Source organism: Leopardus geoffroyi, chromosome B2 (genome assembly GCF_018350155.1).
Source record: "Leopardus geoffroyi isolate Oge1 chromosome B2, O.geoffroyi_Oge1_pat1.0, whole genome shotgun sequence".
Classification (NCBI taxonomy): domain Eukaryota; kingdom Metazoa; phylum Chordata; class Mammalia; order Carnivora; family Felidae; genus Leopardus; species Leopardus geoffroyi.
Window position 1 is genome coordinate 40,670,150 of NC_059332.1, and position 14,186 is coordinate 40,684,335.

The 14,186-nt window shown below is 38.9% G+C and overlaps 1 protein-coding gene across 15 annotated transcripts in view; it reads right to left on the reverse strand.

The window, feature by feature from the left end:
• TRERF1 (transcriptional regulating factor 1) overlaps positions 1-14,186 on the reverse strand; it is a 208,907-nt gene that overhangs the window by 107,829 nt on the left and 86,892 nt on the right. The gene's annotated exons all lie outside the window — the stretch shown is intronic.

Here is a 14,186-nt window from a genome sequence, read left to right on the forward strand (position 1 = left end):
TAAAAGTGGTGCAGTATTTGTGTTTTAGAGGAAAACCATATTAGATTCATCTAATCTTATTAGGTGAACATCACATTTAGATCACATTATATCTGGAACAGATATATACTGGATTGATTTCTTTCATAAATCACTCAGGAGGCCAAAGGGACTCACCTTCTTCCCACTCCCCGCAGACCTACCTGACACAGGTCAGAAAAGGTAGTGAACATAAAGGAGGCATCGTGGAGAACTCCACTGCACAACCCAGGGGTTCACGTACCTGCAACATCACCTACAACAATCTCTCAAGTTCTGCTGATGGGTAAACTAAGGGCTCAAGTGGACAAGTGACTTGCTCAGGGTCACAGTCAATGGTAGAGCTGAGATGACATCTCAGCTCCCTGACCCCTAATTTGGCTCCCTGCCACTCTACCACGTGGGTTTTAAATAAGATCTAACGTGAAAAACAGCCAGAGGGCCTCTGAGACCCCACTACTCCTCACTTAGCTAAACCATGGAGTCCTCAGATACCATCTATCAGCCTGTCTCCCTGCTGTTCCTAACTATCCCAGGAAGATAAAGAAGGCGATCTCACTATCTCCACAGGTAAGAAACCAGTGCCCCAAATTCTTCTTGAGTCCATTTTTTAAATTTATTATTTAAAAAAAAATTTTTTTAACATTTATACATCTTTGAGAGACAGAGAGAGGCAGAGCATGAGCAGGGAAGGGGCAGAGAGAGAGGGAGACACAGAATCCGAAGCAGGCTCCAGGCTCCGAGCTGTCGGCACAGAGCCCGACGCGGGGCCCGAACTCACGAACCGCGAGATCATGACCTGAGCCGAAGTCGGACGCTCAACCGACTGAGCCACCCAGGCGCCCCAAGTCCATTTTTTTATTGATGACTACTTTAAACCCCCTCACTTCAAGATAACTGAAATTTCACATTGAGAACATTCAAACCATATGATGGGTCAGAAAAAAGAATCTGCTTTGCTTTTTAAAATATTGTTAATCTCAGAAGTACCGCTAACCGGGCAGATTCAATGCATACGATATTACACATCAGGGCTCCAACTGTAGAGTTTAATCTTAAAAAATTAGGTCACAAAGAAAAATCAAGGGAAGGAGAAGCCAGATAAAAATATTTATAACGTGACAAGTTAATACATGCTGCATACAAATCTCTTATAAATGATTGAAAAGAAGATGGAACACTTCAAAATAAAAACGAAAAAGGATTCAAAGTGGTAATTCACACACACACACACACACACACACACACAGATTACTGACGGCCTCATGAAAAAAAATGTTCAAATCCACTGTAAGGAAAGCTTGCAAATTAAAACAGTGCAGTACGGTTTTCAACAACCGAATTGGTAAAAACTGAAACAACTATAATGCCCATGGATAGTCAAGAGTGCTCTGAAATAAGAATCCTCAGACACTACTGATAAGAGTATAAATATGTCCACATTTCTGAAGGGCCATCTGGTAATATGCATCGCCAGCCTTAACACTGAGCAAGTTCACTCCCAAGAATTTTCCCTGAGGAAATAATCAGAGGAATACTCAAAGATTTATGCACAAAGACATTTATAATAGCAGCACTATTCAGAATAATAAAAATCTAGGAAAGCCTAACTGTACCATAATAGAAAAGTGTTAAATCAATTATGATACATCAAAACAGGGAATAATATGTAGACATTAAAACTCTTATTTTTGAAAGAGATTTAAAGACACAAATGCTCACAAAATGGCGCTAAAATTAAAAACTCTTAATAGGATGATCCCATTTTGTAAAGAAAATATATATCACATACATTATAATTTTTTTAGTGTTTATTTATCTTTGAGAGAGACAGACAGACAGAGAGTGAGCAGGGGAGGAGCAGAGAAAGAGGGAGACACAGAATCGGAAGCAGGCTCCAGGCTCTGAACTGTCAGCACAGAGCCCGACGTGGGGCTCAAACTCATGAACCATGAGATCATGACCTGAGCTGAAGTCCGACGCTCAACTGATTGAGCCACCCAGGCGCCCCTGTCACCATACGTTATAAATATAACAAATGGTGACAAGTTCAACAAATATTCATGCTCTTTCCAGAGTGTAGGGTTTTCCCTGGAAAGCTGGTACCCAGCCAGGGACTACATTTCCCAGCATCCCTTCTACCTAGGTATATCCATGTGACTATTCCCACCAATGGAATATAGGCAGAAATGACATGAAGCACTTTCAAACTGAGGTGGTTGGGAAGTGACATGCTTTCTCCATGCTCTCTTCCTCCAACTGCCAACTAAATGCAGAGGAGCCCAAAGCCCTAGGGAATGGAAGAATAATATGATGAAGGACCCTGGGCCACTGAATCTACTCACTGGAGGGCTGACCACTAATCAGAAACACCTATGTTGGACTAAGAAATAAACCTCTACTGTGTTAAATTACAATTTGGGGTTTTAACTGTCTGTCAGCAAGTGTTACTTTAACTAATATATGCACATAGAAAGATAAATTACCAAATTTTATCTGATGCATTGTATGACAGACAAATTCTAGGTAAATTTTTTAAAAATGTATTCTTTCTACCATAAGCATCTTCTTTAATAACCAATAAATGTATTAAAATAAAAAAGCAAACCTTGAAGGACAATGCTACAGTAAAATGTTAAGTATAAATATAAAATATTAAATAAGATTACAAAAATAAAAATGTAGAAAATTGGAAAGACTAAAAGGAAAAAAAATACAGACTTACAACTTTAAAAAATCTACTAAAATAATTCCAGACAAATGACTGTTCAAAAATGATGTAAGGTTGGGGTGCCTGGCTGGTTCAGTCGATAGAGCATCCAACTCTTGGTCTCAGGGTCATGAGATCAAGCCCCATGTGGGGCATGGAGCCTACTTAAAAAAAAAAAAAATGACCTAAAGTTAAATGACAACAAACTGGGGAGAAAAATGGCAACTTATACATGAAATATTAGTATCCTTTACTATGTAAAGAACCTTTATGAATCAGTAAGTGGGGGGATAAATACAAGAATTGGGGGAAAGATATGAACACATAGGCATAAAATAAATACTGACATACACTTACAAAAAGATTTTCATCTCACTAGTAATCTTAAAAACACAAATTAAAATAAGATATTCACTATCCCTCTATCAGACTGATGAACATTTAAAATATTGTCACTATAGCACCAAATGTTGCTGAGATGATGATGAAATGGGTAATCATGTATGTTACAGAAGGAAGTTCAAAACAGTATCTCACTTCCAAAACGCAGTTTGTCCCAAGAGAGAAAAAAAGCCTTAAAAACACTTTGACTTTCTAGATACTTGACAGAAGAAGTAAGTATCCAGAAGAAATGATTGAATAGGGGGAAAAAAATGAAACAATTTAGATACCCATTTGCAAAGGACTGCTTAGATCAATAAATTATGGCATGTTGTATGTGTTATCACGTATTAGAATAATACACAGCCATAATGTTAAATTATGATGAAGATCTAAAGGCACTAAAGCACAATAGTGCCCACAATATAAAAAAGCAGAATACAAAACAATATAGATAGCATAATTTCTTGTTTAAAAGTGTGGGTGTATAAGAACATATATTGTAAATGCATAAGGAGAGCACAGAAGGATTCTTTCTTATAAAAATGTTATAGTAGTTATCTCCAAGGGGTGGGATTATGGGTGACTTTCATTTTCTTCTTTATATTTTTCTATATTTTATACATTTTCAGCTGTGAGCATGTATTACCCTTATTTATGTTTTATTATGCAAAATTCTAAGCATATATACAAATGTAGCAAGAATATATGTACCCACTGCTGGGCCTCAATTATCATACATGGTTGACCTTGTTTCATCTATATCCCACTAGGGCCCCTGTCCCTGGATTATTTTAACATAAACCCTGGATATATCATCGATCCATAAATACCCCAAAAACATCTGGACCTTTTATATTTAATATACTCAAACTCTCCACTGGACTGTTTTAAAGTATTTGATACTTCATTTGCTCACAAACACTATAGTATGTATTTTTAAAATATAACCATAAATAATAATATCACACCTAAAAATTAACAGTAATTTCTCAATATCAAATATCCAATTAGTGTCCCAATTTTCCTAATGGGTCTCATAAATGCCTTTTCACAGTTGGGTTGTTTAAATCAGGATCCAAACAAGATTTACACTGGAATTTGGCTGATATGTCCCTTGAGTCTTTTAAAATTTATTCCATAGTGCTACCCCTCCTTTTCCATGCCATTTTATTTATCAGCAGCGTATGGGTCATATGTTCCAAGAACTTCCTGAATGCATCCTCATGGTGTCTTCTAACATGTTCCTCTATCCCCTGTATTTTCTTTCAACTGCAAATTAGTTCTAGTGTCCGCTCAGCTACTGGTTCCATTACATTTTTGTAAGAATATTTCAAATCACTGTATTATTTTTATAACCAGACAAAATAATAAGCTAAAAAAATGTTTTTAAAGGAACACAAAGAAATGCCAGCCTTTTTAATTCATCCCTTGCAGCAATTCAATAAACTCAGTATACAAAAGATGTTTTCAGAACACAGGTTAGGTCAAGGCTTTCTGACACAAGAAAGATGCTCAGTGACTATTCTGGACATATTTTTCCATTTTCCTTTTACATTTTAAATCCACCTCCCCTTCTGCGTCATTGGTGAGGTCTATTACTCTCTGGACAACGGCAATCCCTCCACTGGAAGCTAAGTCATCCTATAATTGCAGAAGTATTCTTCAACTTTCCTTTGTTTAAAAAAATGTAACATATGCACAGACAGGCATACCTCAGAGATACTGTGGGTTCAGTTCCAGACCACTGATATAAAGTGAATATAGCAGTTAAGCGTTTCAAGTGAATTTTTGGTTTCTCAGTGCATATAAAATTTATGTTTATACTGTACTATAGTCCATTAAATGTTCAATAGCATTATGTTTAAAAAAAAAACTTAATTTAAAATATTTGATTGCTAAAAAATGCAAACCATCATCTGAGCTTTCAGTGAAATCATAATGTTTCTGCTGGTGGAGGGACCTGACTCCACTTGATGGCTGCTGACTGATCAGTGTGGCTATGGCAGTTTCTCAAAATAAGACAACAATGATGTTTGCTACATCATCTAACTCTTCCTTTCACAAATAATTTCTCTGTAGCATGTGATACTGTTTGATAGCATTTTACCCACAACAGAACTTCTTTCAAAACTGGAGTCAGTCCTCTCACACCCTGCCACTGCTTTATCGACAAACTTTATGTAATATTCTAAATCCTTTGTTGTCATTTCAACAATCTTCACAGCATCTTCACCAGGTGTAGATTCCATCTCAAGAAACCACTTTCTTTGCTCATCCACAGGAAGCAACTCCTCATCTATTAAAGCTTGATCATGAGCTTGCAGCAATTCAGTCCCATCTTCAGGCTCCAATAGTAACATCAAAGAACACCGATCACAGGTCGCCATCACAAATATAAGCAAACAGTCATGAAAATGTCTGAAATATTGTGAGAATTACCAAAATGTGACACAGAGACACAAACTAAGCAGATGCTGTTGGAAAAATGACACCGATAGACTTGCTCAACACAGGGTTGCCACAAAACTCTGCAAAGCACAATAAAACAAGGCATGCCTGTTTTATTTGAAATGAGAGAAAAATTTGAAATGAGAGAAAAAGAATAAGCCACCCATAATGTCAGTCCTCTAACACAGTCACTGTTACCTATATACTTTCTTACCATCTTTTTTTAGGGACACATATTTTGTACATAACTGTCATCAGTGAATATGGGTTTTGATACTCCTTTGTGAAATTAACACAAATATTTGTTGCTTATGTTAAGGTATAAAAATATTTGTTGCTTATGTTAAGGTATAAAAAAGAGCAATAATATATATATGTGTGTGTATACATATGTGTGTATATATGTGTGTATATTTACACACTTATGCATATATACATATGTATGTACACACAAATGTGTGTGTGTGTATATATATATACACATGTGTCCATAGTTCAGCTTGAGAAAGAGACTTTACCATCCCCTAGGTAGCCCCCAGGGTCTCCTCCCTCATTCTCTTCTCTCCTCCCACAACTAGCCTGAATTTTTGTCTATGATTGCTTGTTCTTATAGGATTTGCACATGCATGTGGACATCTAAACTTTTTTTTTTTAAGTTTATTCATTTATTATTTCTGAGAGAGAGGGAGAGCACAAGCTGGGGAAGGGCAAAGAGAGACAGGGAGACACAGAATCTGAAGTAGGCTCCACGGTCTGAGCTGCACAGAGCCTGACACCGGGCTCCAATTCATGAACCACCAGATCATGACCCGAGCTGAAGTCGGATGCTTAACCGACTGAGCCACCCAGGCACCCCATGCATGTGGATGTCTAAACACTTTATCATTAGCTCTGTATGTATCTGAACTTTATGCAATTGGGATCACACTGCAACCTGCTTTTCTACTTAACAGCTATGTTCCTGAGATCCCTCCCTGTTGTCGCACACAGCTATGGTTCATTCAACTTAATTGCATAGTTATATAGTTGTATTCCATAGTGAAACTACACCACAATTTATTGGCAATTTCAATATATAAAATTATATTGTAAATATCATGTCACATTGCTACATATCTTCAAAATAATTGTTAATTATACTAGAGTATTACGCTGATAGAGGAACTATCTTATTTGACAGTTATTCAACAGTTGGACATTGTGTGTGTGTGTGTATGTGTGTGTGTGAGCACGCGCGTGAGCACGTGCGCGCATGTGGCTACTTTGTAAATAATGCTTCAGGGAGCATCTTTGTTTAAATAGGTTATTAAATGTTGTGTATTATTTCCCTCATGGAGGGAATGTGGGAAGATGGTCCACAGAAGTGGATCAAAATGTATGAATAAATAATATGGCTCTTTAATACACTGAATATCGCAATACCTCCAGAACTGTGGATTACCATTAAAAATGCATTCTTTGGAGGGGTGCCTGGCTGGCTTAGTTGGTGGAGCATCTGACTTTGGCTCAGGTCGTGATCTGAGTGGTTCATGAATTCTGTGTCTCCCTCTCTCTCTGTCCCTCCCCTGCTCACGCTGTCTCTCTCTCTCTCTCTCTCTCAAAATAAACAAACATTAATTTTTTTAATGTATTCTTCAAATAATATGTTAAAATAGTATTTTGCTGCTGTTTCAATCTACATATCTCTTATTACAAAATTGAACATTTTCCATATATGTGTATGGTGCTATATGTAGTTATCTATTCAAGTGTCCAACCAAGGTTTTAGGGTTTTTTTTTCTTAATTAGTTTTTTTTATTTGTTTGAGTACGTCACAAAATAAAGATACAAATTCTGTCATATGAATGCAAATCTTTCCCTATTGTTACCCCACTGGTTTTTTACATGAAGAAATCTTTGGTTTTTTTCTGTAGTTTGATGGACTGTTCTTTTCATTTTTGAGTGTTTTTCTTTTGTTTCTAAGCAATATTCAATTCTATAGATTTCCCTATGCCTCTACATTTTGCACTTAATTGTTTAATCAATATGTAATTCATTGTGGTGAAGTTAGAATGATTTTTTCCAAATTGCTAACTATGCATCACAATTATTTATTGAATAATTCTTCCTCCCCCCCCGATCTGTGATGACTTCTTTATGATTTATCGAATTATTTATGTGAGGGTCTGCTTTTGAACTATCCTAGTTCACTCACTTACTTCCTCTTTTTATGTCAATACCATGGTGTTTTAATTACAAAGGTACACTTTAATATCTAGTATTGCTATATATTGTAATATCCAATAGATCTAACTCCCTTCTCCTCGAGCCATTTCCAAGATTCCCCATGAGGTTCTCATCTACATATTTTTCCATATAGACTGATAACCATCTTGTGAAATTTTAAAAATCCTGATGGGACTTTGAGAGGAATGGCATCAGACTCATGAACTAATTTCAGAAATATCTAAATCCTTAATTGTAATCTCACCACCTAGAAGTAGGGTTTTAACTTAATCTCTTTAAGCCTCCTTGATCTACAACTAAGCAATCTGTAATGATAATTTTATCCTTTTCTTTACAATATTTATTCTCTAAAGTTAATGTTACCACTTTCATAACTTTCTGCACTGGCTTTTTGTTTTGATCTCAGCCATATCCAATAATGCTTTTATTGTGGCCCCGATAAGTATAATGACAGTAGGCTGTATGAACTCAATATTCCTTATTATACGAAGGAATGGTCATTTTATATACTCGTTTCTAAGTGGTTTGTAAAAATTAGAAGTTGAACTGACTGAATGTACTTCTGGAATTAATGAGATCATTGCATATTTTTACTTAAATAATTTATGTGAAGCAAATGAAAAAAATATATATATGAAGCCATTCCTGCATTCCATAACCTTCTTGGGTATAGTGGAACATTCATATACTCTATTGTCGAAATCTACTCACTAGAATTTCATCTAAAATTTTTACATTCCTACGAGAGACTGGTAGAGAGCCTCCCTTTGGGGCTTGCCAGATTTGTTATCAGGGTCATGTTTGCTTGAAAAAAGAATCTGGAAGTATTCCATCTTTTTTCTAAATCCTGGAACAGTTTATATAACACAGAAATTATCTGTTCCTTGAAAGTTTAAAATAATTTTCAAAGGCCTTTTTGTATTTTAAAATCTTCCACCTGGCCCAGGTATGTGTGTGTGTGTGTGTGTGTGCGCCCATGGGGACATTACCATATTTATATTTTTATACATTTAAAATGACACTGTAAGATATTGATCTCTAAAGGAATAAGGAACAGTTGCATTATAATTTACTGCCTTCCTTTCCCCCATGAAAGGGAGTGAATGCCCAAGAGGATAAAGCGCTAAGAAATAAGCCATGTTCCCAGGTTTTTGTTCTAAGAGCCTCCCTTTCAGAGGCCCATAAGGGAGGCTATAGATGGTGGTCAGGGAATATTGAATGCGGAACCATCCACAATTCATTGAGGCTGAGCAAGTTTGGCATCCACACCTTTTAACACTGACATCTGGACCTAGGAAACCTAAGATCTGAAAAGAAAAGGAGATCATCAGTCTGCCACAGGTCACCTTGAAGTGTGTGGTAAAGGTCTTCCGATTTTGTAGTCCAGTAAGCCACCAGTAGGACACTGTACTTCTTACAGAGCAACAAAAGTTTGTAATTCTAAGGCTTTCTCTACTGACTGCAGGGCTCCTGGATCAACGACCCTCCAAACACTTCACGGGAACCACAAATAAAGATTCAGAATTGTTAGGGACTGAAAGTCTGTGTCCCGCCCCCCACCCCCCAACCCAAATTCATATGTTGAAACCCTAGCCCCCAATCTGATAGTATTAGGAGATGGGGCCTCTGGGAACCAACTAGATTAAGAAGACTCACAAGACTGGAGCCCCATGATGGGATTAGTGTCCTTATAAGAAGAAGAGACACCAGAGCTTCCTTTTTTTACAAGGACACAAAGAAGATGTCAAATGAGCACACATCAAGATGGCGGCCGCCTACAAACTATCCTAAGAGCTCTCAGAATGAAACCTGCCTTGCCAACACCTTGATCTTTAGACTTCCCCTTCAGAACTGTGAGAAATAAATTTCTATTTTAAGCCACCCAGTCTGTGGTATTTTGTTATGGCAGCCCAAGTTGACCAAAGCAAGGGGGCTGTGGTAACGTCTGTCCGAAAGAACACGGAGCCGTAACTAGGCACACTGAATAGCCTGCTGTGGAGAGAGATACACCTGAGGAGAAACAAGTAGTAAGGAGTCTGAATGAAGATGGAGGGTCTCCTAGAACAGGCAAGGACTGTGCTGTATGAGCATCTGTGAGAATACAACCAGGACTCAAACAGTGACACCGTGCCCAAGAACAAGGACGTGAACAGGGCAGTAACTGCATATGTGGTATGTTGGCCAATGGTCTGCTTTTTCTTGAGAAAGACACATTCTCAGTTCATGTCCTTGTTCACAGGGGATCCATGAAGTGTTAGAGGTCAACGAAGCGTTGGGATTAGGTCACCTTTTGTCAGTCAAGGTGATGAGTGTTAGAGTAGCCCGGCAGGAAGGCACGGACCTCAAAACCCTCTTTGGAGCTAGGATTCCATAATTCCACTCAGGATTTCGCACAAGCGTGCAAGCGGTTTTTTTCTCCCCCCTCCACAATGACAGAGAAATTGCTTTCACACCAGTCATGGCCTCACACAGAAGCTTAATCCCTGGCTGGAAGGCAAAACATGCTTGTGGCAAAGCCAAGCAGGCATGTGAAGTGAAGCAGAATGAGGAATGTTTTATGACTGTTTGGGATGCCAGGGGTGGCTGGGTATATGTTGGGGTTTTTTTTAAGGACTCCAAAAGACATCTTAACTCATACTGTTTTGGCAGCTTCAAGATGCAACAGTTACTACAAGCCCTAACAGCAGTGACTGATTTCTCACAAGCACCCTTTCCTTTCTGGAGCTTTAAATTCTCTCTCTCTCTCTCTCTGTGTGTGTGTGTGTGTGTGTGTGTGTGTGTGTGTGTGTGCGTGTGTGTGCTTTCCCACACATAGAGGCACATACCACACAACTGACGGCCAAGTCCAACTGAACAGATTTATCATTTTTAGGGTGAAACTGTGGAAAAAGAAAAACTGTTGATATACCTTTTAATCTGAACTATGTAGGTCTTGCAAGACTTTCTTTCTACCGGCAGAAAATCAAACTAACAATTCTAAGTTAATGACAAGAGTAAACAGTTCCCTCTTTATAAAATGAATTGGACTCATCAAGCCTTGTGTTCAAGTGAATTTCTCCGGCTCCTTTAAGTCAAATAAAGATATGGCTTAAGAGAATTCCTAGGCTCTAAGAGAGTCTTTAAAAAGTAGGATTTGCTCCCCTATACTTGCACATGAAGTAAATAACTCTCCATCTCCCCAATGCTTGTTACCCACAGATTGCAATGAAGGATCCAACTGCGTGAGGTAGTTTTTACAGGCAATGTCAGGAAAAAATACTCCTTTTCTTAAATGAAACTCTTTTATGAAATTCTATGCTAACAGATGTTAGGTTTTTTAAAACATCCCTCCACTAAGGAAGGCAAAGCAAGAGAAGAAGCTGGTAGCTCTAGGCCAATCCCTTCCAATTTTTTTGATAGTTCTTCATCCAAGTCATCTACATATGAGAACGACTTGTCTGGACCAAGTAATTTAGGGTCAATCATCTAATTATTACTGGTTCCCACCCAGTTATCACAATGGTGACCAGCTCCAGGGTCAGCAAACGACCTACAGAAAATTTAAGACTGATCTTAGTCAATATGCAAGGGCGAGAGTATGAATTTTTCTCAGGTCTGTAAGTTCCTGGTTGTTCTGGAAATTTTTCTTCTATCTGCAGACCCCTTACTGTACCCTATTCACCCCGCATTATCAGGTTATCTCTTCCTGGTTTTGAAACATAGGTGATAAAGCTTGAGGGTACTCGAGGGAGCACAGGATCAACCTGTGCTCTCCCACCGCTAATCTGGGAACCCCCGAACCAAGACAGGTGGCTCTGCTGAGATTCTGAGAGGTCAGCTTTATGGCACTAAAAGCTTTAGAGAACAATTCACAGCATTTTGTCAGCTAGACTTCAACTGAAATAAATGCCCAAGACCAGATTCTTGCTTCTACAGCATCTCACTTGATTCAGGTGACCCTAAAATCCATCCACTCAGAAAACCCCAAATGGTGTGGTTGGTTTGGGAAGCCAAAGCTGAAGAGGGTCACTTGCCCCTTCCAGAGCCTCCAAACAGAGAACAAAGGCAAGAAAATCAGTTGGGATAGATCATGACAGGCCTTCAACTATGTTTTTTAGATGTTTATTTATTTATTTTGAGAGACAGAGAGAGTGAGAGCAGGGGAGAGGCAGAGAGAGAGGGAGAGAGTGAATCCCAAGCAGGTTCCATGCTGTTAGCACAGAGCCCGATATGGGGCCCAATCTCAAGAACCATGAGATCAAGACCTGAGCCGAAATCAAGAGTCAGACACTCAACCAACTGAGCCACCCAGGTGCTCCAGGCCTTCAACTACTTATAAAACTTTTCAACTAAGAATATATTAATAAGTTACTGCAAAATAAAAATCCCCTCACTTCCAGGGATTATACCTACATTTAACTTAACTGTACGCTACTAAAATTTTCTTTTTTTTAGATTTTCCCCGAAATGAATTCTAAAATAAAAACCATTCCAGTGGAAAAAAATCCATAAACACTAAATTTTTTAGCACCTTTATTTACCTCATCTCTAACTGAACTAATCAGTGGCAAACAATAAATTTGTAGTGAAGAGAGTTAATTTCCTAGACTAAATGCACACATAAACACATAAATGTGACAATATTTGGAGATATATGAAGCAAATAAAGATAACATTTATTGGGCCAGCCACTGGGACACTGGGCATTTTACTTGGACTATCTCAGTTAATCCTTACAACGAACCTATAAAGTAGGTGCTATTCTACTCCCATTTTATAGATAAGGTTTAAACGAGGAACTTCATTAATGTAATTTAATCTCCACTAACCCAGAATTTGAGTTCAGCGTTTACTCTGGCTATAAAAAGGTTGAATAAGCATATGAGAAATTAAACAGAATAGTAGAAGGCACGATCAATCTACTAGAAGGTCCTATGTTTTAAGACGTAGTGAGAAGCAGATGCTAATTGCAAGCCTGTCTGGGAACTGTTTGGGAAGATTCTGTCTGAAACTATGCTATGGTAAGATATTTTAAAATGCAGACTTTCACTAGTTAAAAACAGGTTTCGTCTCACTGTTACTTCCAACAATGGGTCTAGATCAGTGGAATTTCTATAGATTTCTATGCATGATACAGTATAGTGGATGTCAGCTGCCACTTTCCTGGTACCCATCTCCTCCCCGCCCCCCCAGCTCTGTCTCCTCCTCTTCCTGCCAGTCTTGGTGCTTTAGGGAAAGCTGACACACTCCTCCAGTAGAGGGATAGACCAACAAGAAAAACCCCCCATCCCTGCCAATCAACAGAGGGCACTGGGATTGGCTGTGGAATAAGCACATGGCTCAATTTGGGCCAATGAAATGCCAGGGTTGGTTTCCTGGGGATGGAATTCTGGGAAAGACACTTTCTCAGTCTTCTAAGGACTTTCTTTACCAGAAGGAATGCTTCTTTCCTCCTGACCAGAGGGATGCAACTATGAGCCCAGGAACTCCTGCAGCCATTCTGCCTCCCTGAGGAAAGCCAGCCTGAGGATGAACTGACATCATGGAAGAGGGACAGAGAGATGGAAAGAAATAATGGTTGACATCATGCTGAGCTGCTAGTTCACATCCACATTACAGCCCACCCCATCCCTAACTTTGCAAGTACATGAGCTGATTAGTTAATTTCCTGTGCTGTGGGAGTACTTTTGAGTTAGGTTTTATGACAGTCACAACCCCAAAGAATCCCAACTGACACGTGAGAAAAAAACAAACACTAATTCACACCTTTCTCCTGCAAGTACCTGGATTTTGCTTTACACTGTTTCACAACTGTTTCAAGTGGTTTTGTGTTGGTTTTCTCCTAAAAATGTCACAGGCTTCCCAGAAACACTTTCATGAATTCACGAGTGGCCTTGGGCAAGTCACTTGACTTTCCTGGGTCTTTTCAACTAAAAAAGGGTGAAGTTTGATTAGAGGATTTCTGTTGCTCCTTCCAGCCCTCACAGTCCAACAGGTCTATGTGGCTGACCTAATAATGCAAGGTTTCGCTCACTCCACCAAACAAAACCCCTCTTTGGATGGAGACATCCTCTGCAATACAATCTAAGCAAACTGTATCTCTTGCTTGGTCAGATATTTCCCTTTCGCACTTCTACATTCACCCTTCTCCACTCAGCTCTGCTTCCCCAGAGGATCTGATCTCTTTGGACAGCATCGGTATGGCTCCCCGCCTTCTAGCTTCTGGCTGAGTGTGCCTAACGGGAGGCATCATCAGGAGACGGGAGAACTGACAAGTGAGTTCAGTGAGGAGATTTATTCCCCTGGCTCTTCCCCAGCAGAGTTGCTGAAGGTTGACTGCACCCTTCTACCAGAGATAACCTTTCCATGTAGCTTCTCTTTCCAGTTCTAATAACCAGTCCTTCCCTCTTTCTTTCAGGAC